The sequence below is a fragment of the Chiloscyllium punctatum genome, chromosome 50 (genome assembly GCF_047496795.1).
Source record: "Chiloscyllium punctatum isolate Juve2018m chromosome 50, sChiPun1.3, whole genome shotgun sequence".
In the NCBI taxonomy this organism is placed as follows: Eukaryota; Metazoa; Chordata; class Chondrichthyes; order Orectolobiformes; family Hemiscylliidae; genus Chiloscyllium; species Chiloscyllium punctatum.
In genome coordinates this window covers 12,454,775-12,480,307 of record NC_092788.1, presented here as the reverse complement: position 1 = coordinate 12,480,307, position 25,533 = coordinate 12,454,775, and the positions used below count along the sequence as shown (strand labels likewise).

The 25,533-nt window shown below is 56.6% G+C and overlaps 1 long non-coding RNA gene across 1 annotated transcript in view; it reads right to left on the bottom strand.

Moving 5' to 3' along the window:
• The window catches only part of LOC140470129 (uncharacterized), a 53,884-nt gene that overhangs the window by 3,843 nt on the left and 24,508 nt on the right, over positions 1 to 25,533 (bottom strand). Inside the window, exon 2 of the long non-coding RNA XR_011956390.1 lies at positions 22,099 to 22,261. This is a non-coding gene — a long non-coding RNA (uncharacterized lncRNA). The remainder of the gene's footprint in view (positions 1 to 22,098; positions 22,262 to 25,533) is intronic.

Sequence of the window (25,533 nt, the reverse complement as noted above, 5' to 3'; positions counted from 1 at the left end):
GAGGGGAGGGATGGAGACGGTAGGGAGGGAGAGAGAGGGGAGGAGGAGTGAGGGGAGGGTGATCAATGAGAGGGTGAGAGAGATGGAGGGAGAGTGAGAGGGAAGGGAGAGAGAGGGGAGGGAGGGTGAGATGGGAGGGCAAGAGCGAGGGGAGAGAGAGTGAGAGGGGAGGGCAAGAGAGGGGAGGGAGAGTGAGAGGGGAAGGAGAGTGAGAAGGGAGGGTGAGAGAGGGGAGGGAGAGAGAGATGGGAGGGCGAGAGAGGGGAGGGATAATGAGCGGGAGAGTGAGAGATGGGTGGGAGGGAGACAGGTGGGAGACAGAGGGGAGGGAAAGTGAGAGGGGAGGGAGAGAGGGTAGGGATGGAGACAGGAGGGAGAGAGAGGGGAGGAAGAGTGAGGGGAGGGTGAGAGATGAGAGGGTGAGAGAGAGGGAGGGAGAGTGAGAGGGGAAGGACAGTGAGAGGGGAGGGCCAGAGCGAGGGGAGGGAGAGAGAGAGGCGAAGGTGAGAGAGGAGAGGGAGAGAGAGAGGGGAAGGAGAGTGAGAGATGGAGGGAAAGAGAGAGGGGAGGGCGAGAGAGATGGAGGGAGAGAGAGGGGAGGGAGAGAGAGGGGAGGGAGAGAGGGGAGGGATGGAGACGGTAGGGAGGGAGAGAGAGGGGAGGGAGAGAGAGGGGAGGGTGATCAATGAGAGGGTGAGAGAGAGGGATGGAGAGTGAGAGGGAAGGGAGACAGAGGGGAGGGAGGGTGAGATGGGAGGGCAAGAGCAATGGGAGAGAGAGTGTGAGGGGAGGGAGATTGAGAGGGGAAGGACAGTGAGAGGGAAGGGCCAGAGCGAGTGGAGGGAGAGAGAGAGGCGAAGGAGAGAGAGGGGAGGGAGAGTGAGAGGGGAAGGAGAGTGAGACTTGGAGGGAAAGAGAGAGGGGAGGGAGAGAGAGGGGAGGGAGAGAGGGGAGGGAGCTTGAGAGGGGAAGGACAGTGAGAGGGGAGGGCCAGAGCGAGGGGAGGGAGAGAGAGAGGCGAAGGAGAGAGAGGAGAGGGAGAGTGAGAGGGGAAGGAGAGTGAGAGGGGAGGGAGAGAGAGAGGGGAGGGAGAGAGAGATGGAGGGAGAGAGAGAGGGGAGGGAGAGAGAGGGGAGGGAGAGAGGGGAGGGATGGAGACGGTAGGGAGGGAGAGAGAGGGGAGGAGGAGTGAGGGGAGGGTGAGAAATGAGAGGGTGAGAGAGAGGGATGGAGAGTGAGAGGGAAGGGAGAGAGAAGGGAGGGAGATTGAGATGGGAGGGCAAGGGCGAGGGGAGGGAGAGTGAGACGGGAAGGAGAGTGAGGAGGGAGGGTGAGAGAGAGGAGGGAGAGTGAGTGGGGGAGGGGAGGGCCATAGCGAGGGGAGGGAGTGAGAGGGGAGGGTGAAAGAGGGGAGGGAGAGAGAGTGGGGAGCGCGAGAGAGAGGGGACGGAGAGTGAGAGGGGAAGGAGAGTGAGAGGGGAGGAAGAGTGAGAGTGAAGGGCGAAAAGAGGGGAGGGCGAGAGTTGGGGGAGGGAGAGAGAGTGGGGAGCGCGAGAGAGAGGGGAGGGAGAGTGTGAGGGGAAGGAGAGTGAGAGGGGAGGAAGAGTGAGAGGGGAGGGCGAGAGAGAGGGGGAGGGCGAGAGAGGGGGAGGGGAGAGTGAGGGGAGGAAGAGTGAGAGGGGAGGGGCGAGAGAGAGGGGAGGGAGAGTGAGAGGGGAGGGAGAGAGGGTAGGGATGGAGACGGGAAGGACAGAGAGAGGAGGGAGAGTGAGGGGAGGGCGAGAGAGGAGAGGGTAAGAGAGAGGGTAGGGAGAGTGAGAGGGGAGGGAAAGTGAGAGGGGAGGGGCGCGAGCAAGGGGAGAGCGAGAGAGGGGAGGGACAGTGAGAGGGGAAGGAGAGTGAGAGGGGGAGGGGAGAGAGAGTAAGGGGAGGGAGAGTAAGGGGGAGGGAGAGTGAGAGGGGAGGGAGAGTGAGAGGGGAGGGCGAGAGCAAGGGGAGGGGTGGGAGAGGGGAGGGACAGTGAGAGGGGAAGGAGAGTGAGAGGAGGAGGGAGAGTGAGTGGAGGGGAGGGCGAGAGAGAGGGGAGGGAGAGTGAGTGGGGAAGGAGAATGAGAGTGGAGGCAGAGAGAGGGGAGGTTGATAGAGGGGAGGGTGAGAGAGGGAAGGGCAAGAGATGGAGGGGGAGAGAAGGGAGGGCGAGAGAGAGAGAGGTGAGCGAGAGAGGGGGTTGAAAGAGAGGGGAGGGGTGAGAGAGAGGGTAGGGAGAGTGAGAGGGGGAGGGAGAGAGGGAGGGATGGAGACGCGGGACGGAGAGAGAGGGGAGGAAGAGTGAGGGGAGGGCGAGAGAGGGGAGGGAGTGCGAGAGGGGAGGGCAAGAGCGATGGGAGGGAGAGTGAGAGGGGAGGGAGAATGAGAGGGGGAGGGCGAGTGACACAGGAGGGATAGTGAGAGGGGAGAGTGAGAGAGGGGAGGGAGGGAGACGGGAGGGAGAGAGAGAGGAGGGAGAGTGAGAGGGAAGGGAGAGTGAGAGGGGGAGGGCCAGAGCGAGGGGAGGGTGAGAGAGGGGAGGGCGAGAGAGGGGAGGGCGAGAGAGAGAGAGGTGAGTGAGAGAGGCGGTTGAAAGAGAGGGGAGAGTGAGAGAAGGGAGGGAGGGAGACGGGAGGGAGAGAGAGAGGAGGGAGAGTGAGAGGGGAAGAGAGAGTGAGAGGGGAGGGCCAGAGTGAGGGGAGGGTGAGAGAGGGGAGGGCGAGAGAGGGAGGGCGAGGAGAGAGAGAGGTGAGGCGAGAGAGGCGGTTGAAAGAGAGGGGAGGGTGAGAGAGAGGGAGGGAGAGTGAGAGGGGAGGGAGAGTGAGAGAGGAGGGATTGAGACGGGAGGGAGAGAGGTGAGGGCCAGAGAGGGAGGGTGGTAGAGCGGATGGCGAGAGTGGGGAAGGCGAGAGAAGGGAGGGAGAGTGATGGGGAGGGATAGTGAGGGGGAGGGAGAGTGAGAGGGGAGGGATAGTAAGAGGGAAGAGTGCGAGAAGGGAGGGAGGGAGACAGGAGGGAGAGAGAGGGGAGGGAGAGTGAGAGGGGAGGGAGAGAGGGGAGGGATGGAGACGGGAGGGAGAGAGGGAGGGAGGGAGAGTGAGAGGGGAGGGCAAGAGAGCGGACAGAGGTGCGAGAGGGGAGGGCAAGAGCGAGGGAGGGAGAGTGAGAGGGGAGGGAGAATGAGAGGGGAGGGCGAGTGACACGGGAGGGATAGTGAGAGGGGAGAATGAAAGAAGGGAGGGAGGGAGAGAGAGAGGAGGGAGAGTGAGAGGGGAGGGCCAGAGCGAGGGGAGGGTGAGAGAGGGGAGGGCGAGAGAGAGGGGAGGGTGAGAGAAAGGGGAGCGTGGGAGAGGGGAGGGCGAGAGATGGGAGGGTGAGAGAGAGGGGAGGGAGAGAGAGGGGGAGGGTTAGAGAGGGGGATGGAGAGTGAGAAGGGAGGGCGAGAGAGGGGCGGGCGAGAGAGATTGGAGTGAATAGAGAGGGGAGGGCGAAAGAGGGCAGGGAGAGAGAGAGGGGAGGTAGAATGAGAGTGGAGGGAGAGTGACAGGGGAGGGAGAGAGATTGGAGGGCGAGAGAGAGGGGAAGGCGAGAGAGAGGGGAGGGCGAGAGAGAGAGGGGAGGGGTGAGAGAGAGGGGAGGGTGAAAGAGAGAGGGGAGGGTGAGAGAGGGGAGGGCGAGAGAGAGGGGAGGGCGAGAGAGAGAGGAGGGTGAGAGAGAGGGGAGGGTGAAAGAGAGAGGGGAGGGTGAGCGAGAGGGGAGGGTGAAAGAGAGAGGGGAGAGTGAGAGTGCGGAGTGCGAGAGAGCGGAGTGTGAGAGCGCGAGTGGAGGATGAGAGAGGGGGAGGGCGAGACAGAGGGGTGAACGAGAGAGGGGGTGAGAGAGAGGGGAGGGCGAGAGAGAGATGGAGTGCGAGAGAGAGGGGAGGGCAAGAGAGAGCGACAGGGAGAGAGAGAGGGAGGGCGAGAGAAGGCGACAGGGAGAGAGATGAGAGAGAAAAGGGTGCAAGAGCGTGATTGAGAGGGTATGAGAGATCGAATGAGGGAGAGAGTTTACGATAGAGATGGGGGAGCAAGGGGGAAGACTGAGAGAGAGGGAGGGGATAATTGAGTGACAGAGACAAGAGACAGAGAGACAGAGAGAGGTGGGGGTGGGAGAGAGAGGGGTGTAGAGAGAGACAGAGAGAGGGGAGTAGAGAGAGAGAGGAGGGGGATAGAGAGAGGGAGAGAGGGAGAGAGGGGACAGATACGAGAGAGTGTCTGACAGAGAGAGAGAAAGAGAGACAGTGAGCGAGCAAGAGAGATGGTTGAGAGAGAGAGAGAGAGAGAGAGAGACCGGGATAGAGAGAGAGAGAGAGAGAGAGAGAGAGAGAGAGAGAGAGGACTGCAGAGAAAGAGAGGTGGGAGAGTGAGAGAGAGAGGCTGTGAGAGAGAGAGAGAGTGAGAGAAGGGAGAGCAAGATAGAGAGACGGGCCAAGTGAGAGGTAGAGAGTTGAGAGAGGGGCGAAAGAGAGAGAGGTCGCAAGAGGCGGAGGGAAGGCCGAGAGAGACAAAGACAGACCGAGACAGAGGGGTGAGAGATGAAGAGAGGGTGCGAGAGCGATGAGGCAAGAGCGAACGGGGGAGAGAGGTGGCGAGAGAGAAAGAGAGAGGCAAGAGAGAGAAGCAAGAGAGAGAGGCGAGAGAGAGAGCGAAACTGATGGGAGAAAGACAAGAGCGAGACAGATTGAGAGAGGAGAGAGAGGCGGGTGATAGAGGGAGGGATAGAGAGAGAGAGGGAGAGAGTGACTGAGAGTGGGGTGAGACAAGGGTAAGAAAGAGTGAAAAAGAGAGAGAGAGAAAACGAGACAGAGAGGGAGAGAGGTGAGAGTGAGAGAGCAAGAGAAAGGACAAAGGCAAGGGTGGGAGAGAGGGAGAGTGTATATGGAAGAGAGGGTGAGGGAGAGAGGGAGAAAATGAGTGAGAGAGAGCAAGAGAGGGACGACAGAGGGGCGAGAGAGGTGCGACAGAGAGAGAAAGGGGGAGAGAGAGGAGTGAGAGAGAGAGAGAAAGAGGAGAGAGGGGGAGAGAGAGGGACAGAAACTGCGAGGGGGAATAGAGAGAGGGATAGAGAGAGAGCACAAGCGAGCGAGGGGGACCAAGCAAGTGAAAGAGAGACGGGGAGAGCGAGAGAGAGGAGGACAGAGAGAGAGAGATGGGGACAAGCGAGAGACAGAGTAATGAGAGAGAGGGGTGCAAGAGAGAGGAGGAGGTGGGGGGGGAGGACTGAGAGAGAGAGAGAGAGAGAGAGAGACGGAGAGAGAGAGCAACAGACAGAGAGAGAGAGAGAGAGAGAGAAAGAGCAAGAGTGAGAGAGAAGAGTTGAAAGAGGGAGGGAGGGCAGAGAGAGGGAGACAGAGAGACAGACAGACAGACAGAGCACAAGCAATAGAGAGAGAGCACGAGTGAGAGAGAGCGAGCAAGAGAGAGAGTGAGATGAGACAGAGAGGGAGGCAAGAGAGAGGGAGAGAAGGAGGGAGAGAGAGACCGTGAGAGCGTAAGGGAGGGTGAGAGGGTGAGAAAGAGCGAGCGAGATGAAGAGAGCGAGAGGAAGAGTGAGAGAGAGAGAGGGGCAAAGAGAGGGATAGAGATAGAGCGGGAGAGAGAGAGAGGAAGAACAAGAGAGAGAGGATGCGAGCGAGGGACAGAGGGATGAGAGAGAGAGAGGGCACAAGAGCGAGACAGAGGCAGGTGAGAAAGGGAGGGAGAGCTGAGAGAGCTGAGAGAGACAGAGAGACAGAGAGACAGACGGTGTGAGAGAGATAGAGGGGGCGAGAGAGAGATAGAGGGATGAGAGAGAGGGAGAGAGGGGCAAAAGACACAGACAGAGGCAGCAAGAGAGGGAGGGAGAGCTGAGAGAGCGAGAGTCCGGGAGACAAAGAGACAAAGTGAGAGAGAAAGAGGGGCGGTGGGGGCGGAGGCAAGAGGGGGATGGAGAGGGGGAGGGAGCGGGAAGGGGGCAAGCGAGATGGCAGAGAGAGAGGGCAGAGAGAGTGGGGGAGAGAGAGGGGAGAGAGAGGGGAGAGAGAGGGGAAAGAAAGAGGGGGAGATTGGTAGAGAGAGTGGGGGAGAGAGAGGGGGAGAGAGAGGGGAGAGAGAGGGGAAAGAAAGAGGGGGAGAGAGGGTAGAGAGAGTGGGGAGAGAGGGGGAGAGAGAGGGTGAGAGAGAGGGGAGAGAACGGGTGTAGAGCGGGAGTGAGATTTTGGGGAGAGGGTGGGGGAGAGACAAGGAGAGAGAGGGGGAGAGAGAGGGGAGGAGAAGGGGGAGAGAGAAGTGGAGAGAGGGGTGAAAGAGAGGGGGAGAGAGAGACGGGGAGAGGGAAGGGGAGAGAGAGGGGAGAGAAAGGGTGTAGAGAGGGAGTGAGAGTTTGGGGAGAGAGTGGTGGAGCGACAGGGAGAGAGTGGGAGAGAGAGAGGGGAGGAGAGAGATAGGCGTGAGAGAGCGAGGGTGAGAAAGAGAGAGAGTGAGTGAGAAAGAGAGCGTGGGTGAGAGAGAGGAGGGTGAGAGAGGGGTTGGGGGTGAGAGGGGTGTGAGAGAGAAGGGGTGAGAGACAGAGGGGGGTGGGACAGAGAGAGAGAGAGAGAGACAGTGTGGTGAGAGAGTGACATGGGAGACAGAGAGGGTGAGAGAGAGAGAAAGAGAAGGTAAGAGAGAGAGAGGGGTGAGAAAGAGGGAGAGTGAGTGAAACAGAGAGAGTTTAAGTGAGACAGAAAGAGCGTGAGTGAGAAAGAGAGAGCTGGTGAGAGAGAGGAGTTTGAGAGAGAGGGGGGGTGGGGGTGAGATGGGGATGAGAGATAATGGGTGATGGAGAGAGTGAAAGTGGGGAGGGGGAATAGGGAGAGTGGAGTGAGAAGGAGAGGGTGTGAGAGAGAGTGGGGTGAGCGAGAGGGGTGAGCGAGAGGGGTGAGAGGGGGAGGAGTTAGAGAGAGAGCGCGGGGTAAGAGAGAAAGGGTGTGAGAGGCGATGAGAGAGAGGGGTGAGAGTGAGGGCGTGAGAGATTGAGGGTGTGAGAGAGTGAGGGGCTGAGAGAGTGAGGGGGTTTGAGAGAGAGAAGGGGGTGAGAGAGAGTGAGGGGTTGAGAGAGTGGTGTGAGAGAGGGGGCCGAGAAAGGAGGGGAGAGAGGAGGGGAGAGAGCGGGAGAGGGGGCAGAGGGAGAGTGAGAGGGGGAGGATTGGGGGCAGAGAGAGAGGGCGCAGAGAGAGGGGAGAGAGATGGGGAAGAGAGAGGGGAGAGAAGGGTGAGAGAGAGGGAGGGAGAGAGAGGGGGAGAGAGGGGGGAGAGAGATGGGAGAAGAGGAGGAGAGAATGGAGGAGATGGGGAGAGGGAGAGAGAGGGGAGAGAGGGGGGTGAGAGAGAGTTGTTGAGAGAGAGTGTGTGAGAGAGAGGAAGTCCAGAAAAGAGCGGGTGAGAAACAGGGGTGTGAGAGAGAGAAGGGGGTGTGAGAGAGAAGGGGTGTGAGACAGAGGGAGTGGGAGAGAGAGGGAGATGTCGGCTAAGAGAGAGAGAGAGAGTGGGGTGAGAGAGTGAGATGGGAGTGATAGAGAGAGGGTGTGAAAAACAGGGGGAGAGAGGGTGTAGAGAGTGGGGTCAAGAGAGGGGGTAGAGAGAGGGGAGAGAGAGAAGGGAGAGAGTGTGGGAGAGAGAGGGGGTGAGAGAGAGGGGGTGAGAGAGAGTGGGTGAGAAAGAGAGAGAATGTGAAAAAGAGAGTGGGAGAGAGAGAGGTGTTGAGAGAGAAGGGTGGGTGAGGGGGTGAAAGAGAGAGAGTGAGAGAAAAAGAGAGAGAGTGAGAGAAAAAGAGAGAGAGTGTTGAGAAAGAGAGAGTGTGAGTGAGAAAGAGAGAGCAGGTGAGAGAGAGGGGGTGAGAGAGGGGTGTGGGGTGAGAGGGGGTGAGAGACAGAGGGGGTTGGACAGAGAGAGAGAAACTGTGGTGAGAGAGAGAAGGTGAGAGAGTGAGATGGGAGTTAGAGGGGATGTGAGATAGGGCAAAGAGAGAGAGGGAGTGAGAGACAGGGAGTGTGAGAGAGCGGGGTGAGAGAGCGAGGGGTGAGAGAGAGAGAGAGAAGGATGAGAGAGAGAGGATTGAGTGAGAGGGAGGTGGGAGAGACTGGGGTGTGAGAGAGAGAGGGGTGAGAGGGTGAGAAGGTGGAAGGGAGGGGGTGTGAGATAGAAGGGGGTGTGAGAGAGAGAGGGGGTGAGAGACAGTGGGTGTGAGAGAGACGGGGATGTGAAAGAGAGTGAAGGAGATGGGGAGAGAGGGGGTGAGAGAGAGGGGAGAGAGGGGTAGGGAGAGGGGGAGAGAGGGGGGTGAGAGAGAGTTGGTGAGAGAGATTTGTTGAGAGAGAGGGTTGTGAGAAAGGGGGTGAGAAACAGGGGTGTGGGAGAGAGAAGGGGTGTGAGAGATAATGGGTGTGAGACAGAGGGGGTGAGAGAGAGAGAGAGATGACGGTTAAGTGAGAGAGAGAGTGGGGTGAGAGAGTGGGGGGTGTGAGACACAGGGGGAGAGAGGGAGTAAAGAGTGGGGTGCAAGGGAGGGAGGGGAGGGAGAGAGTGGGAGAGAGAGGAGTTGAGAGAGAGGGGGTGAGAAAGAGGGGGTGAGAAAGAGAGAGTGAATGAAAAAGAGAGAGAGTGTAAGTGAGAAAGAGAGAGCGTGAATGAGAAAGAGAGAGTGGGTGAGAGAGAGGGGGTGAGAGAGGGGGGTGGGGTGAGCGGGGTATGAGAGAGAAGGGGTGTGAAACAGAGGGAGTGGGACTGAGAGAGAGAGAGTGTGGTGAGAGAGAGAGGTGAGAGAGTGAGATGGGAGTGACGGGGGTGTGAGAGAGGGCTAAGAGAGAGAGGCAGTGAGAGAGATGGAGTGTGAGAGATAGAGGTGAAAGAGCGAGGAATGAGAGAGAGGGGTTGAGAGAGGGGTTGAGAGAGGGGGGTGAGAGAGAGGGAGCGAGAAGGAGAGAGAAGGGAAGAGAAAGAGGCAGAGAGATGGTGGGAGAGAGGGAGGGGGTGAGAGAGCGAGGATGTGTAAGAGTGTGTGTGAGAGAGAGGGGGATGTGAAAGAGATTGGGGTGGGGGAGAGAGGGGTGATGGAGAGAGAAAGGAGAGAGAAAGAGGAGGTGAGAGAGAGATGGATGTGAGAGAGAGGGGGGTGAGAGAGAGAGGGGTGAGAGAGTGGTTGAGAGAGAGGGGTTGAGAGAGAGAAGGGGTGTGAGAGAGAGTAGGAAGGTGAGAGAGAGGGGAGTGAGAGAGACGGGGGTGAGAGAGAGAGGGGTGAGAGAGAGTTGACGAGAGAGAGGGTTTGAATTAGAGGGGGGAGAGAGGATGAGAGAGAGAGGGGTTGAGAAAGATGGGTTGAAACAGAGAGGAGGTGAGGGGGAGGACTAAGAGAGAGAGATGGAGATAGAGCGACAGACAGAGAGAGATATAGAGCAAGAGTGAGAGAGAAGAGGTGTGAGAGGTATGGTGGACTGAGAGAGATGGAGGGAAAGAGACAGACAGAAAGAGCATGAGCAACAGAGAGAGAGAGCGAGCACGAGCGAGAGAGAGTGAGCGAGAGAGCGTGAGATAAGAGAGGGAGGAAGGCAAGAGGAAGGGAGAGAGGCAGGGAGAGAGAGAGAGCGTGAGAAGAGGGTGAGAGAGTGAGAGAGAGAGAGCACGAGGAAGAGAGCGAGTGGAAGAGTGAGAGAGAGAGGATGCGCGAGAGAGAGAGGGGGTGAGAGAGTGGTGCGAGAGAGGCAGGCGAGAGAGGAGGGGAGAGAGGGGGCGAGGGAGCGGGAGGGAGAGGGGCGGGATTGGGGCAGAGAGACGGCACAGAGAGGGGGGAGACAGATAGGGAAGAGAGAGGGGGAAAGGAGGGGGAGAGTGGGGGAGTGAGATGGGGAGGAGAGGGGGAGAGAGTGAAGGAGATGGGGGAGAGAGGGAGTATGAGAGAGCCGAAGAGCGAGAGGGTGAGAGAGGGGGGTGAGAAACAGGGGTGTGAGTGAGAGAAGGGGTGTAAGAGAGAATGCGTGAGAGACAGAGGGGGTGGGAGAGAGAGAGAGACGATGGCTGAGAGAGAGAGAGTGGGGTGAGAGAGTGAGAGTGGGGTGTGAGAGAGGAGGTGTGAGAGACAGGGGGAGAGAGGGGGTAAAGAGTGGTGGGCAAGAGAGAGGGTAGAGAGAGGGGAGGGAAAGAGTGGGAGAGAAAAAGGAGTTGAGAGAGCGGGGGTGAGAGAGAGAGGGGGTGAGAAAGAGAGAGAGGGTGAGAGGGGGTGAGAGAGGGGGGTGGGGTGAGAGGGGGGTGAGAGAGAAGGGGTGAGAGACAGAGGGGTTGGGACAGAGAGAGAGACTGTGGTGAGAGAGAGAGTGAGATGGGAGTGAGAGGGGGTGTAAGAGAGGGCTACGAGAGAGAGAGTAAGAGAGAGGGAGTGTAAGAGAGAGGGGTGAGAGATGGAGGGGTGATAGAGAGTGGTTGAGAGAGAAGGTTGAAAGAGAGAAGGGGTGAGAGAGAAGGAGGGTGAGAGAGAGGGGAGTGAGAGAGAGGGGGGTGAGAGAGAGAGACGGTGGAAGAGAGGGGGTGTGGGAGAGAGAGGGGGGGAGAGAGCTGGGTGAGAGGGTAGTGAGAGGGAGAGGTGGGAGTGAGTGACAGAGAAGGGGTGCGAGAGAGAGGGGTGATAGAGAGAGGGGATGAGAGAGGGAGCGAGAAGGAGAGAAAGGGGATGAGAAAGAGGCAGAGAGTTGGTGGGAGAGAGGGAGGGGCTGAGAGAGCGAGGGTGTGTGAGAGTATGTGTGAGAGTGTGTGTGAGAGAGGGGATGTGAAAGAGATTAGGGTGGGAGAGAGAGGGGTGACGGAGAGAGAGGGGAGAGACAGAGGGTGTGAGAGAGGGATGGATGTGAGAGAGAGAGACAGGGGTTGAGAGGGGGTGGTGAGAGAGAGAGGGGGTGTGAGAGAGAGGGGGTTAGAGAGAGAGGGGAGAGAGAAGGGTTGAGAAAGATGGGCTGAAAGAGAGAGGAGGTGAGGGGGAGGACAGTGAGAGGGAGAGAGAGAGAGCGACAGACAGAGAGAGAGAGATAGAGCAAGACTGAGAGAGAAGAGGTGAGAGTGGTAGGTTGGACTGAGAGAGAGAGAGAGTGAGACAGACAGAGAGAGCATGAGCGACAGAGAGAGAGAGAGCACGAGCGAGAGTGAGCGCGAGTGAGACAGACCATGAGATGAGAGCGAGAGGGTGACAAGAGAGAGTGAAAGAGGCAGGGAGAGAGAGAGAGAGCGTGAGAAGAGGGTGAGAGAGTGAGAGAGACCGCAAGAGGAAGAGAGAGAGCGGAAGAGTGACAGAGAGAGGATGCGAGAGAGAGGGGTGTAAGAGAGAGGTGCGAGAGAGGGGGCTGAGAGAGGAGGGGAGAGAGGAGGGGAGACAGGGGGCGAGGGAGGGTGAGTGGGTGGGATTGGGGGCAGAGAGACAGCACAGAGAGGGAGGAGAGAGGGGGCAGAGAGGGGGGAGAGAAAGGTGAGTGAACTGGAGAGAGAGGAGGAGAGAGACGAGGGAGAGAGAGGGGGAGAGAGAGAGGGGGGAGAGAGGGTTTGAGAGAGAGGTGTTGAGGGAGAGGGGGTGAGAGAGAGGAAGTGAGGGAGAGGGGTGAGGAAGAGAGGTGTGAGAGAGAGAGAGAAGGGGTGTGAGACAGAGGGGGTGGGAGAGAGAGAGACGTGGGGTGAGAAAGAGAGTGAGTTGAGAGAGTGAGAGTGGGGTGAGAGAGTGAGATGGGAGTCAGAGAGGGGGGGTTTGAGAGACAGGGAAGAGAGGGGGTAGAGATTGGGGACAAGAGAGGGGGTAGAGAGAGGGGAGAGAGAGAGGGCAGGAGAGAGGGGAGAGAGAAGGGAGAGAGGGGAGAGAGAGAGAGGGTTTGAGAGAGAGGGGGTGAGAGAGAGGGCGTGAGAAAGAGAGAGAGTGAGTGAAAAAGAGAGAGAGTGTAAGTGATAAATAGCGAGCATGAGTGAGAAAGAGAGCGGGTGAGAGAGAGGGGGTGAGACAGAGGGGGGGATGAGAGGGGGTTGAGAGAGGAGGGGTGCGAGACAAGGGGGGGGACAAAGAGAGAGAGACTGTGGTGAGAGAGAGGGGATGTGAGAGAAGGCTAAGAGAGAGAGAGAGGGAGTGAGAGAGGGGTTGAGAGAGTGGGGTGAGAGAGCGAGGGGGATTGAGAGAGAGGGTTGGTGGTGGGAGCGAGAGGGGTGAGGGAGAGAAAGGGTTTAGAGAGAGGGAGGTGGGAGAGAGAGGGGGTGAGAGAGAGAGCTGGCTGAGAGGGCAGTGTGATGGAGAGGTGGGAGTGAGATGAGAGAGGTAGGGTGAGAGAGAGGGGTGTGAGAGGGGTAGAGAGGGGGAGAGAGAGAAGGGGAGAGAGAGGGTGGAGAGAGAGGGGAGAGAGAGGGGGAGAGAGTTAGAGTGGTGAGAGAGAGAGGGATGAAAGAGAGAGTGGGTTGAGTGAGGGGGTGAAAGAGGAGGGTGAGGGAGGGGGAAGAGGGAGGGGAGTGAGAGGGGGCGGTGTGTGAGGGAATGTGTGGGGGATGGGGGTGGGAGAGGGGGTGGGAGAGGGGGATGAGGGAGGTGAGGGGGAAGATAGAGGGGCTGTGAAAGGGGGATGGGAGAGAGAGAGAGGTGTGTGAGAAAGAGCTGGGTGAGAGGGTGGTGAGGGGGTGCTGAAAGAAAGGTGGGTGAGAGAGAGAGTGGGGTTGAGAGAGAGACGTTGGTGAGAGGGGGGATGAGAGAGAGGGGAGGGTGAGAGAGAGGGGTATTGAGAGAGAGAGAGAGATGGGAGTGAGAGAGAGAGGGTGTGAGAGAGGGGAAGAGAGAGAGAGAGGGTGAGAATGAGGGGGGTGAGAGAGAGAGGGGGTTAGAGAGATGGAGTCAGAAGGAGAGAGAGGGAATGAGAAAGGGATAGAGAGAAGGTGGGAGAGAGGGTGGGGGTGAGGGAGCGAGGGTGTGTGTGAGTGTGTGTGAGAGAGAGAGAGTGAGAGAGGGGGGTGAGAGAGAGGGGGAGAGAGGGAGGGTTTGAGAGTGGGAGGGTGTGAGAGAGGGACGGGATGAGAGAGGGAGTGTGTGAGAGAGAAGGGTGTGAGAGAGAGGTGAGAGAAAGGGTGAGAGAGAGAGGTGGGGGAGAGAGAGGGGAAGAGAGAGTGGGAGAGAAGGTTAGAGAGTTAGTGTGGTGAGAGGGAGAGGGATGACAGAGAGAGGAGGTTGAGGGGGTGTAAGAGGAGGGTGAGGGGGGTGAGTGGGGGAGGTGCGTGAGGGAGTGTGTGGAGGATGGGGTGGAAGTGGGGGGTGAGAGAGGGGGGTGAGGGAGGTGGGGGGGGAGATAGCGGGGTTTTGAGAGGGAGATGGGAGAAAGAGAGGTGTGTGAGAGAGCTGGGTGAGAGGGCGGTGAGGGGGGGGCTGAGAGAGAGAGAGGTGGATGAGAAAGAGAGTGGGGGTGAGAGAGAGAAGTTGGTGAGAGAGGGGGGATGAGAGAGAGCGGAGGGTGTGAGAGAGGGAGATGGGAGTGAGAAAGAGGGTGGTAGAGAGAGGGGAAGAGAGAGAGAGAGGTTGAGAACGAGGGGGGTGAGAGAGAGAGGGGGTGAGAGAGAGGGAGTCAGAAAGAGAGAGGGGATGAGAAAGAGAGTGGGGGTGAGAGAGAGAAGTTGGTGAGAGAGGGGGGATGAGAGAGCGCGGAGGGTGTGAGAGAGGGAGATGGGAGTGAGAAAGAGGGTGGTAGAGAGAGGGGAAGAGAGAGAGGTTGAGAACGAGGGGGGTGAGAGAGGGGGTGAGAGAGAGGGAGTCAGAAAGAGAGAGGGGATGAGAAAGAGATAGAGAGAGGGTTGGAGAGAGGGAGGGAATGAGAGAGAGAAGGGTAGGAGAGAGAGATGGTGTGAGAGAGCGGGTGAGGGGGTAAGAGAGCGCGGAGGTTTGAGAGAGAGAGGTTGAGAGAGGGTTTGAGAGAGAGAAGAGGGGTGTGAGAGAGAGAGTGAGAGAGAGAGGTGTGAGAGAGGGGATGTGAGAGACATTGGGGTGGGAGAGAGAGGTGGTGACAGAGAGAGAGAGAGAGAGAGTGTGAAGGGTTGAGAGGGGGAGTGAACGAGGGGTGTTGAGAGGTGAGGGTTGAGAGAAGGTGGTGAGAGAGAGGGGTTGAGCGAGGGGGTGAGAGAGAGGGTGAGACAGAGGGTGTGAGAAAGAGAAGGGTGAGAGAGAGGGGTGAGGGAGAGAGGGGTTGTGAGGGGGGGTGAGAACGAGGGATGTGAGGGGGGGTTGAGAGAGAGGTGTGAGAGAGAGAGGGTTCGTGAGAGAGGGAGAGAGAGGGGGTGGGACAGATGGGGAATGGAGAAAAATGGGGTGGGAGAGAGAGGGAGAGAGAGAGAAGGGTGAGAGGGAGAGTGAGTGAGAAAGAGGGGAAGTGGAAGAGAGAGAGGGGTGGGAGAGAGAGTGGGGTGAGAGAGAGTGGGGTGAGGGAGAGAGTGGGGTGTCAGAAAAAGGGGGAGAGACAAAGTGGGAGTGAGAGTGGGTCAGAGAAAGAGTGGAGGTAAGACAGAGAAGGGGTGGGAGAGAGGGCGTGGGAGAGAAAGGGGTGGGAGAGAGACGGTGAGAGGGAGATGGGGTAAGAGAGAGAGGAATGAGAAACAGACAGAGAGAGGGTGGGAGAGAGGGAGGGAATGAGTGAGAGAAGGATAGGAGAGAGAGAGATGGTGTGAGAGAGCGGGTGAGGGGGTAAGAGAGCGCGGAGGTTTGAGAGAGAGAGGGGTTGAGAGAGGGTTTGAGAGAGAGAAGACGGGTGAGAAACAGAAGGGGTGAGAGAGGGGGGTGGGAGAGAGAGTGGTTGAGAGAGAGGGGTGGAGAGAGGAGGCGTGAGAGCGAGGGGTGTGAAGGGGGTGAGAGCGAGGGGTGAGAGGGAGAGGGTTCGAGAGAGAGGGAGAGAGAGAGAGATGGGGATGGGAGAGAGAGGGGTGAGAGAGAGAGAGAAGGGTGAGAGAGAGAGACGGTGAGAGTGAGATGGGGTAAGAGAGGGAGTGAGAAGGAGAGAGGGGGTGAGAAAGAGACTGGGAGAGAGGGTGGGAGTGAGAGAAAGAGAAAGGTAAGAGAGAGGGGGTGTGAGAGAGAGTGGGTGAGGGTTTAAGAGAGAGAGGAGGTTTGAGAGAGAGAGACGGGTGAGAGACAGTGCGGGTGAGGGGGCGAGAGGGGGTGAGATATGGGGTTGATCGAGAGAAGGGGGGTGAGAGAGCGGGGGGCTGAGAAAGATAGAGAGGGAGGGTGAGAGAGAGAGGGGGTTTGAGAGAGCGAAAGAGAGCGGGCGAGAGAGAGAGAGGGGATGAGGGGGTGAGAGAGAGTGTGAGAGAGAGAGGGTGAGAGAGAGGGAAGGGGGTGAGAGAGTGGGTGAGAGAAGGGTGAGAAAGAGAGAAGGGGAGAGAGAGAGAGGGCTGAGAAAGAGAGAGAAGGGGAGAAAGAGAGGGGGTCAGAGAAAGAGTGGATGTGAGGGGTGTGGGAGTAGGGGTGAGAGAGAGGTGGTGAGAGAGCGGGGATGAAAGAGGGCAGGGGGAGGGAGAGGGGGGCTGAGAGAGAGAGAGGGTGAGAGAGAGAAAGGGTGAGAGAGAGAGGGGTTGAGAGAGAGGGGTTGAGAAGAGGGGTTGAGAGAGAGGGGATGAGAGAGAGAGGGGGTTTGAGAGTGAGAGGGATTGAGAGAGAGGGGAGTAAGAGAGGGGGTTGAGAGAGAGGGTGTGAGAGAGAAAGGGGTTCGAGAGAGACGGGATGGGGGAAGAGATGGGGATGGGAGAGAGACGGGTGAGAGAGAGAGAGGGGTTGAGAGAGAGGGGTTGAGGGAGGGGTTGAGAGAGGGGTGAGAGCGAGGAGTGAGAGAGAGAGGGTTCGAGAGAGAGGTTTTGAGAAAGAGTGGTTGAGATGAAGAGGGGGTGGGAGAGAAATGGGGATGGGAGAGGGGGTGAGAGAGAGAGTGGGGTGAGAGAGAGAGTGGGGTGAGAGAGAGAGGGGGTGAGAGGGAGAGGGAGTGAGAAAGAGAGGGAGTGGAAGAGAAAGAGAGAGGGTGAGAAACAGGTGGTGGAAGAGAGAGAGGTGCCGGAGAGAGAGTGGGGTGAGAGAGAGAGTGGGGTGAGAGAGAGAGAGGGGGTGAGTGAGGTGAGGGAGAAAGGGGGACAGACAAAGTGGGATCGAGAGTGGGTGAGAGAAAGAGTGGAGGTGAGACAGAGAGGGGGTGGGAGAGAGGGGGTGGGAGAGAGGGGGTGGGAGAGAGGGGGTGGGAGAGAGAGAGGGGGGTGGGAGAGAGGGGGTGGGAGAGAGAGGGGGTGGGAGAGAGGGGGTGGGAGAGAGGGGGTGGGAGAGAGAGAGGGGGAGAGAGAGAGGGGGTGGGAGAGAGAGGGGGTGGGAGAGAGGGGGTGGGAGAGAGAGAGGGGGAGAGAGAGAAATGGGAGAGAGAGAGAGGGGGAGAGAGAGAGAAATGGGAGTGAGATGGAGTAAGAGAGAGAGGGATGAAAACTAGACAGAGAGAGGGTAGGAGAGAGGGAGTGAGTGAGAGAGAGAAGGGTATGAGGGAGAGGCAGTGTGAGAGAGAGCGGGTGAGGGGGTGAGAGAGAGCATGTTTGAGAGTGAGAGGGGTTGAGAGAGAGGTGTTGAGAGAGAGAAGAGGGGTGAGAAAGAGAAGGGGTGAGAGAGAGGGGTGAGAGAGAGGGGGATTGAGAGTAGGGGTTGAGAGCGAGGGGTGTGTGGGGGGTTGAGAGCGAGGGGTGAGAGGGAGAGGGGTTGAGAGTAGGGGTTGAGAGCGAGAAGAGGGGTGAGAAAGAGAAGGGGTGAGAGAGAGGGGTGAGAGAGAGGGGGATTGAGAGTAGGGGTTGAGAGCGAGGGGTGTGAGGGGGGGTGAGAGCGAGGGGTGAGAGGGAGAGGGGTTGAGAGAGAGGTGTTGAGAGAGAGAAGAGGGGTGAGAAAGAGAAGGGGTGAGAGAGAGGGGTGAGAGAGAGGGGGATTGAGAGTAGGGGTTGAGCGCGAGGGGTGTGAGGGAGAGGGGTTGAGAGTAGGGGTTGAGAGAGAGAAGAGGGGTGAGAAAGAGAAGGGGTGAGAGAGAGGGGTGAGAGAGAGGGGGATTGAGAGTAGGGGTTGAGAGCGAGGGGTGTGAGGGGGGGCGAGAGCGAGGGGTGAGAGGGAGAGGATTCGAGCAAGAAGGGGAGAGAGAGAGATGGGGATGGGAGAGAGAGGGGTGAGAGAGAGAGAAGGGTGAGAGTCAGAGACGGTGAGAGTGAGATGGGGTAAGAGAGGGAGTGAGAAGGAGAGAGAGGGGATGAGAAAGAGACTGGGAGAGGGTGGGAAAGAAGGAGTGACTGAGAGAAAGAGAAGGCTAAGAGAGAGAGGGGGCGTGAGAGAGAGCGGGTGAGGGCTTAAGAGAGAGAGGAGGTTTGAGAGAGAGAGGGGGGTGAGAGACAGAGCGGGTGAAGGGGCGAAAGGGGGGTGAGATATGGAGTTGAGAGAGATAGAGAAGGGGGATGAGAGAGAGGGCCTGAGAAAGAGAGAGAGGAATGAGAGAGAGAGGGTGAGAGAGAGAGAGGGATAAGGGGGGTGAGAGAGAGGGTAAGAGAGAGAGAGTGAGAGAGAGAATGGGGTGAGTGAGAGAGCGGGTGAATGAGAGAGAGGGGATGAGGGAATGAGAGAAAGGGTGAGAGAGAGAGAGACGGGGGTGAGAGAGAGGGTGAGAGAGAGAGAGTGGGGTGAGAGAGAGTGGGTGAGTGAGAGAGAGGGTTGTGACAGAGAGAGGACGATGTGAGGGGGTGTGAGAGAGAAAGGGGGAGAGAGAAAGGGGAGGAGAGACAAAGGGGGAGACAGAGTGGGTCAGAGAAAGAGTGGAAGTGAGACAGAGAAGGGGTGGGAGAGAAGATGTGGGGGAGAGAGAGAGATTGAGAGAGAGGGTGAGAGTGAATTGGGGTGAGAGCGAGAGGGAGTGAGAAAGAGAGAGGGGAGGAGAAAGAGAGAAGGTGGGAAAGAGGGAAGGAGTGAGAGAGAGAGGGTAAGAGAGAGAGATGGGCTGAGAAAGAGAGAGGGAGTGAGAGAGAGGGGGTGAGAGAGAGGGGGATTTGATGGAGTGAGAGAGCGGGTGAGAGAGAGGGGATGAGGAGGTGTGTGAGAGAGAGGGTGAGATGAGAGGGTATGAGAGAGAAGAGGGTGAGAGAGAGAGGAGGTGAGAGAGTGGGTGAGAGAGAGAGGGGTGAGAAAGGGAGAGAAGGGTGAGAAAGAGAGAGGAGGAGAGAGAGAGGGCTGAGAAAGAGAGAGGTGGTAGAAAGAGAGGGGGTCAGAGAAAGAGTGGATGTGTGGGGGGGTGAGAGAGGGGGTGTGGGAGAGGGAGTGGGAGAGAGGGAGAGTGGGGGTGAGAGAGAGGTTGGTAAGAGAGCAGGGATGAGACAGAGGAGGGTGAGACAGAGTGGGGATGAGAGAGAGAGATGGGAGTGAGAGAGAGGGGGGTGAGAGAGAGGGGAGTGAGAGAGAGGGGGGTGAGAGAGAGGGGAGTGAGAGAGAGGGGGGTGAGAGAGAGGGGAGTTGAGAGAGAGGGTGTGAGAGAGAAAAGGGTTCGAGAGAGACAGGGTGGGAGAGAGATGGGGATGGGAGAGAGAGGTGTGTGAGAGAGAGAGAGAAGGGTGAGAGAGAGAGTGGTGAGAGAGAGGGGGGTGAGATAGAGAGGGAGGGGTGGGAGAGAGAGTGGAGTGAGAAAGAGAGTGGGCTGAGAGTGACAGCGGGTGAGTGAGAAAGAGGGATGAGAGATGGGAAAGAGAGAGGGGTGAAAGAGAAAGAGAGAGGGGAGAGAGAGATATGGTTTGGAAGAGCGAGAGAGAGCAGGTGAGAGATAGAGGGGATGAGGGAGGTGAGAAAGAGGGTGAGATGAGAGGGTGAGAGAGAGAAGGGGTGAGAGGGAGAGCGGGTGATGTGAGGGGGGTGAGAGAAAGGGAGAGACAAAGGGGAGAGAAAGAGTAGAGTTAGAGAGGGGGGGAGAGAGGGTGTGGGATTGAGAGAGAGGGGGTAAGAGAGAGAGGTGGTTTGAGAGAGCGAGAGAGAGCAGGTGAGAGAGAGAGGGGTGAGGGGGGATCAAAGAGAGAGAGTGAGAGAGAGGGGTGTGAGAGAGAGGGGAATAAGAATAAGAGAGATTGGGGTGGGAGAGAGAGGGGGTGACAGAGAGAGGAGTGAGTTGGGAGAAAGTGAGGGGTTGAGAGATGGGGGTTGAGAGAGGGGGATGAGAGAGAGGGGGGTTGAGAGAGGAGGGTGAGGGAGAGAGGTGGTGAGGCAGAGGGTGTGAGAGAGAGAGAGAGGGGTGAGAGAGGGGCAGTGAGAGAGATGGGGTTTGGGAGAGAGGGGGTGAGAGAGAGAGGGGGTAAGAGAGAGAGGGGGTGAGAGAGAGAGGGGGTGAGAGAGAGGGGTGTGAGAAAGGGTAGTGAGAGAGAGGGGATGAGAGAGAGAAGGAGTGAGAGAGAGGGGTGTGAGAAAGGGGTAGTGAGAGAGAGGGGGGTGAGAGAGGGGGTGGTGAGAGAGAGCGGGGTGAGAGAGAGGGGGAGAGAGAGAGGGTGAGAGAGAGTAGAGGTGAGAGAGAGAGTGGGTATGAGAGAGGGGGGAGTGAGAGAGAGGGGGTTGAGAGAGAGGGGCAGTGTGAGAGAAGGGTGAGAGAGAGAGGGAATGAGAAAGAGAGAGGGTGGGAAGAGGGGGAGAGAGGGGGTGAGAGATGGGGTGAGAGAGAGAGGGGAGAGAGTGACGGGTTGAGAGAGAGTGATGGGTTGAGAGAGAGAAGAGGGTGAGAGAGAGAAGGAGTGAAAGCGAGGGTTGAGATGGAGAGGGGTTGAGAGGGAGGGGGGTGAGAGAGAGGGGCTTTGAGAGAGAGGGTGTGAGAGACAAAGTGGTTCGAGAGAGACAGGGTGGGAGAGAGATGGGGATGGGAGAGAGAGGAGTGAGAGAGAGAAGGGTGAGAGAGAAGTGGTGTGAGAGAGAGAGTGGTGAGAGAGAGGGGGTGGGAGAAGGAGAGGGGTGAGAGAGTGGACTGAGAGAGAGTGGGGTGAGAGAGACAGCGGGTGAGTGAGAAAGAGGGGTGAGAGAGAGGGGTGTGAGAGAGAGGGGTGAGAGAGAGATCGGGTGAGAGAGAGACAGGCTGAGAGAGAGAGAGAGGGTGAAAGAGAGTGGGTGAGAGAGAAGGGGTGAGAGAAAAGGGGTGAGAGAGAGGTGAGAGATAGTGAGGGGTGAAAGAGAGAGAGGGGTTAGAGAGAGAAGGCCTGAGAGAGAGGAGGTGAGAGAGACTGGGTGACAGAGAACTGGTGAGAGAGAGGGAGAGAGAGAGATTTGTGTTAGAGAGAGGGATAAGAGAGAGAGGGGTGAGAGAGAGAGAGAGGGATGAGAGAGAGGGGTGCGGTAGAGAGAGTGGTGGAAGTGAGAGCGGGTGAGAAAGAGACAGGGGGTGACAGAGATACAGGCTGAGAGAGGGGGGAGGGAGAGAGTGGGTGAGAGAGAGGGGGTGAGAGAGAGAGGAGTGAGGGAGAAAGAGGGGTGGAAGAGAGAGCGGGTGAGAAAGAGACAGTGGGTGACAGAGAGACAGGCTGAGAAAGAGAGGAGGTGAGAGAGAGAGAGGGCCTGAGGGAGAGGGGGTGAGTGAGAGGGGGTGACAGAGAAGGGGTGAGAGAGAGAGGTGTGTGTGAGAGAGAGGGGTGAGAGAGGGGGTGTGTGAGAGAGATCAGGGTGGGAGAGACTGGGGAGAGAGAGGGGGCTGAGAGAGAGAGAGGGCTGAGAGAGAGGGGGTGAGAGAGAGGGGTGTGAGAGAGATCGGAGTGGAAGAGAGAGCGGGTGAGAAAGGGGGGGTGAGAGAGAGACAGACTGAGAGAGGGTGAGAGAGAAGGTGAGAGAGAGGCGTGAGAGAGAGGGGATGAGAGAGGGGGTAAGAGAGAGTGAGTGGAAAGAGAGTGAGGGGTGAGAGGGTGAGGGTGAGAGGGGCGATGAGAGAGATCGGGGTGGAAGAGAGAGCGGGTGAGAAAGAGAGAGGGGGTGAGAGAGAGTGGAGGAGTGAGAGTGGGTGAGAGAGGGGTGTAGAGAGTGGGAGAGTTGGGGAGTGATGGAGAGATGGGGAGGGGTGAGAAAGGGGTGAGAGAGGGGTGTGAGAGAGAGGTGAGAGAGAGGGGGGAGAGAGAGGGGGGAGAGAGAGGGGTGGGGAGGGGAATGAGAGAGGGGTGTGAGAGAGGGGTGAGAGAGAGTGGAAGAGAGAGAGGGGGAGAAGGGGGAGATAGAGGGAGGTGAGAGAAAGTGGGTGAGAGAGAGGCGGAAGAGAGAGGGGGAGAGAGACAGGGGGAGGGAGAGGGGTGAAAGAGAGGGTGAGAGAGAGTGGGAGAGGGGGAGAGAGAAAGGGGGTGAGAGAGGGGGTAAAGAGAGGGGGGGAGAGAGGAGGGAGAGAAAGGGGAGAGGGTGAAAGGGGGAATGAAGCGATAGGGTGAGAGAAAGGGGGTGAGAGGGGGAAGAGAGCACGAGAGGGGCAGAGAGAGAGGGTAAGAGAGTGAGAGGCGGGAGAGAAACAGGGTGAGAGAGATGGGTTGAGAGTGCGAGGGGGTGTGAGCGAGAGAGAGAGGGGGGCAAGAGAGAGAGAAAGGTGCAAATGAGCAGGAGGGAGGGGATGGAAATGAGACAGAGAGTTTGAGAGCGAGAGAGCGCACGAGAAGGGGACAAAGAGAGAGAGAGCGAGCGAGAGAGAGAGAGAGATAGCGAGGAGGCAGAGCGTGATAGGGAGAGATAGAGGGCGATCCAGTGACAGAGGGATGAGAGAGAGAGGGATGGGAGGGGAGAGAGATGTCGGGTGAGAGAGAGAGTTTGGGTGGAGAGTGAGTGAGGGGGTGAGAGAGAAAGAGAGGGTGAGAAAGAGAGAATGAGAGTGAGGGGGTGAGAGAGAGAGAGTCAGAGAGAGATGTCTCAGGGAGGACCAGTCCAGCAGAGGTGAAAGCAGGTCCCTCACAAGATGATGTGAATGAAGCCTAGAATGTAGCTGTTCCTTCCCCAGCTCTGTGTCCATGTCCTGTCTTCCAGGTCTGAATACAGAAGGTCACTAACCCCTCCCTGTGCTCTTCACTGTGAGTGATCTTACCGACTGCAGGATTTACTGAAGGCTCCAGACCTCCCTCTTCATGTCTCTCTGACTGACCAACCGTCTTTGATGTGGTTATGGACGAGACAAGAGTTAGGAATTCGGCTGAGACAGGAACATCCAGATGACCTACAGGAGAAAGAGAAACAGACAGAATGGGAAATTAGACTGATGCAGTGAAGGTTACACATGGAGAATGGCACTGAGTCCACAGAGATCTGGAAAATCCCTGTCTCCATCCCTGGCCTGTGCTGCTGTGTCTCTCTGGAGTGGAGAATTCTGTTGGCTCAGGATCTGGAGTAGCTGCAAGAGTGAGAGACGCTGACAGAGGCAGCAATCAGACCCACACAGTGAGGGATACCACATGGAGAGAGACTGAGTGATATCACCAGAGTGCAGGAATGTATCAGGATCACACAATGGTCATGATAAAAGGGTTGTGATTCATGGTGCACGGGGATCAGTACTCAGTGACGGTTGACCTACGAGTGGGACAGGTGATGGCCTCGTACTATTCTCACCCGACTGTTCATCCAGATGTTAATGCCAGTGTCCAGTATAACCCATCTAACTGCTTAATATCCTTTTAGGAAGGAAATCTATTGTAGACAGCGGGTCTGGCCTACACATGATCCAGACCCAGAGCGATGGGGTTGACTCTAAACTGCTCTCTGTAATGATCCAGCAAGGCACTCAGCTCAAGGGCAGCTCGGGGTGGGCATGCGATGCTGGCCAGCAAGAGACAGCAACATCCCATGAGTGAATTAAACACAACACTGCTGGGAGCAGTGTCCTGGTCAATCATGTCGCTAAGCTTATGGGCAGGACTTTAAACTGACAGAGAGGATGCAGGGCCAGGGTTCAGGTGAAAGGAGCTTTCCAAATTCAAACGGAAAAGGCAATGTAGCTGAAGACAAGCAGAAAGGAACAGAAAGAGACAGAGTTTAACTGAAACTGTACATCAGTGAATTGGACTGTGACAAGAAATTGTGGAAAGAGTCAATTGTAATGTTCTTTTTTGGACTGGATAAAGTCTCTGCAATAAGGTGGATGGACTGGGGCACAGAGATAAATGAGATTTAGTGGTGACAGGGTGAACAAAAGGTGGAACATGAATATTCTATTGTCCACCTCCTTGAGGGATGTCAGGGAGTGCAGGATGGGTAACCCTGACAGTAATGGGGAACAAAGGCATTACAGAGAAAGCATTGGGCCTCAGATGATGAAGCTGAATCAGTCTGAATGCAGATTCTGGGTAACACGTGTTAAAAACACAAGCAGGAGAACAGTTTAGAGGCTGCCTAACAGCATTTCATTGCTCAACCCTGTTACACATTCCAATGAATTCCTGTGTAATACAAAGGCACTGTGATAATTCTGGGAGACTTCAGTCTTTGTATAATCTGGGACAGTCACATCGGCAAAAGGGATGTTCTCCGAACTCCTCTTTGGATGTTTCTGTCAGTGTTTCTTTGAATAACACATTGTGCAAACGGCCAGGGAGGTGACTATGTCAGACCGTTGGGTGATGACGCTGAGGGAAGGAGTAATGTCCCACTGAGATATCCTCTGGGAAATTGTAGTGTCGTGGAATTCAGTGAGATGAAGAATTGTTAAAGTGACCATAAAGCACATCCTGCAATCACAACCAAAGCCATTGACATGTGTTTGAGAGGAGAACTGACCAAGGTAAACAGGGGAAACAGTGAAGTGTATGGCTGGTAATGGACAGTGGAAAACATTCACAGTCAGAGAGATGGACAGCACAGAAACAGGGCCTTCGGTCCAACTCATCCACACCACCCACATATCCTAACATAATCTCATCACATTTGCCAGCACTTGGCCCAAATCCCTCTCAACCCTTCCTGTTCGTACACCCATCCAGATGCCTTTTAAATGCAGTAATTGTACCAGTCTCCACCACTTCATCTGGCAGGTCATTCCATACACGCAACACCCTCCACATCAAAACGTTGTCCCTTAGGTTCCTTTTATATCTTTCCCCACTCATCCTGAACCTAGGCCCTCCAGTTCTGGACTACCCCACCCCAGGGAAAAGACCTTGTCTGTTAAACCTAACCATGCCTCTCATGGTTTTATAAACCTCAATATGGGTTACCCCTCGGCCTCAGACATTCCAGGGAAAACATCCCCAGACCATTTCACCTCTCCCTTTAGCTCAAATCCTCCAATCCTGTCAGCGTTTGTGCAAATCTTTTCTGAACCCTTTCAATTTACACAACATCATTCCAATAGGGAGGAGACTAGAATTGCACGCAATATGCCAAAAGTGACTTATCCAATGTCCTGTACAGTCACAACATGACCTCCCAACTCCTCTACTCAATGCACTGATCAGTAAACACAAGCATAACAAACTCCTTCTTCACTATCCTATCAACCCACGATTCTCCTTTCAAGGAACAATGAACTTGCACTCCAAGGTCTCTTTGTTCAGAAACACTCCCTGGGACCTTACCATTAAGTGGATCAGTCCTGCGAAGAGTTGCTTTCCCAAAATGCAGCACCTCCCATTTATCTAAATGAAGCTCCATCTCCCACCCCTCAGCCCATTGGCCCATCAGTTCACCATCCCGTTGTAATGTGAAGTAACATTCTTCACTGTCCACTACCCCTCCAATTTTGGTGTCATCTGCAAACTTAGTAACTATACCTGCTGTGTTCACATTCAAATCATTTATATAATTAATGGAAAGTAGTGGACGCAGCACCGATCCTTGTGGCACTCCACTGGTCACAGGTCTCCAGTCTGAAAAAAACACCCTCCACAACCACCCTCTGTGCCAGTTCTGTATCCAAATGGCTGGTTTTCCCTGTATTCGGTGAGATCTATCCTTGCTCTCCAATCTCCCATGTGGAAACATTTCGAATACCTTACTGAATTCCATGTCGCTCACATCCACCTCTATGCCCTCATCAATCCTTTTGTTACTTCTTCAAAAAATATCTTGAGCCATGATTTCCCACGTACAAAGCAATGCTGACTATCCCCAATTAGACATTGCCTTTCTGAACACATGTAATTCCTGTCCCTCATGTATCCGTCTCTCAAGTGCCCACGACTGACGACAGGCGAACCAGTCTGTAGTTCCCTGGCTTGTCCTTACCACCCTTCTTAAACAGTGGCACCATGTTAGCCCAACCTGCAGTCTTCTGGTACCTCACCTGTGAATATCGATGATACAAATATTTCAGTAAGAGGCCCAGCAATCACTTCTCTAGCTTCCCACAGAGATCGAGATTACACCTGATAAGGTCCTGGGGATTTATCCACCTTTAACCATTTCAAGACATCCAGCACCTCCTCCTCTGTAATGTGGACATTTTGCAAGATGACATCATCTCTTTCCCAATGCTACTTCTCAAACCATCATTCT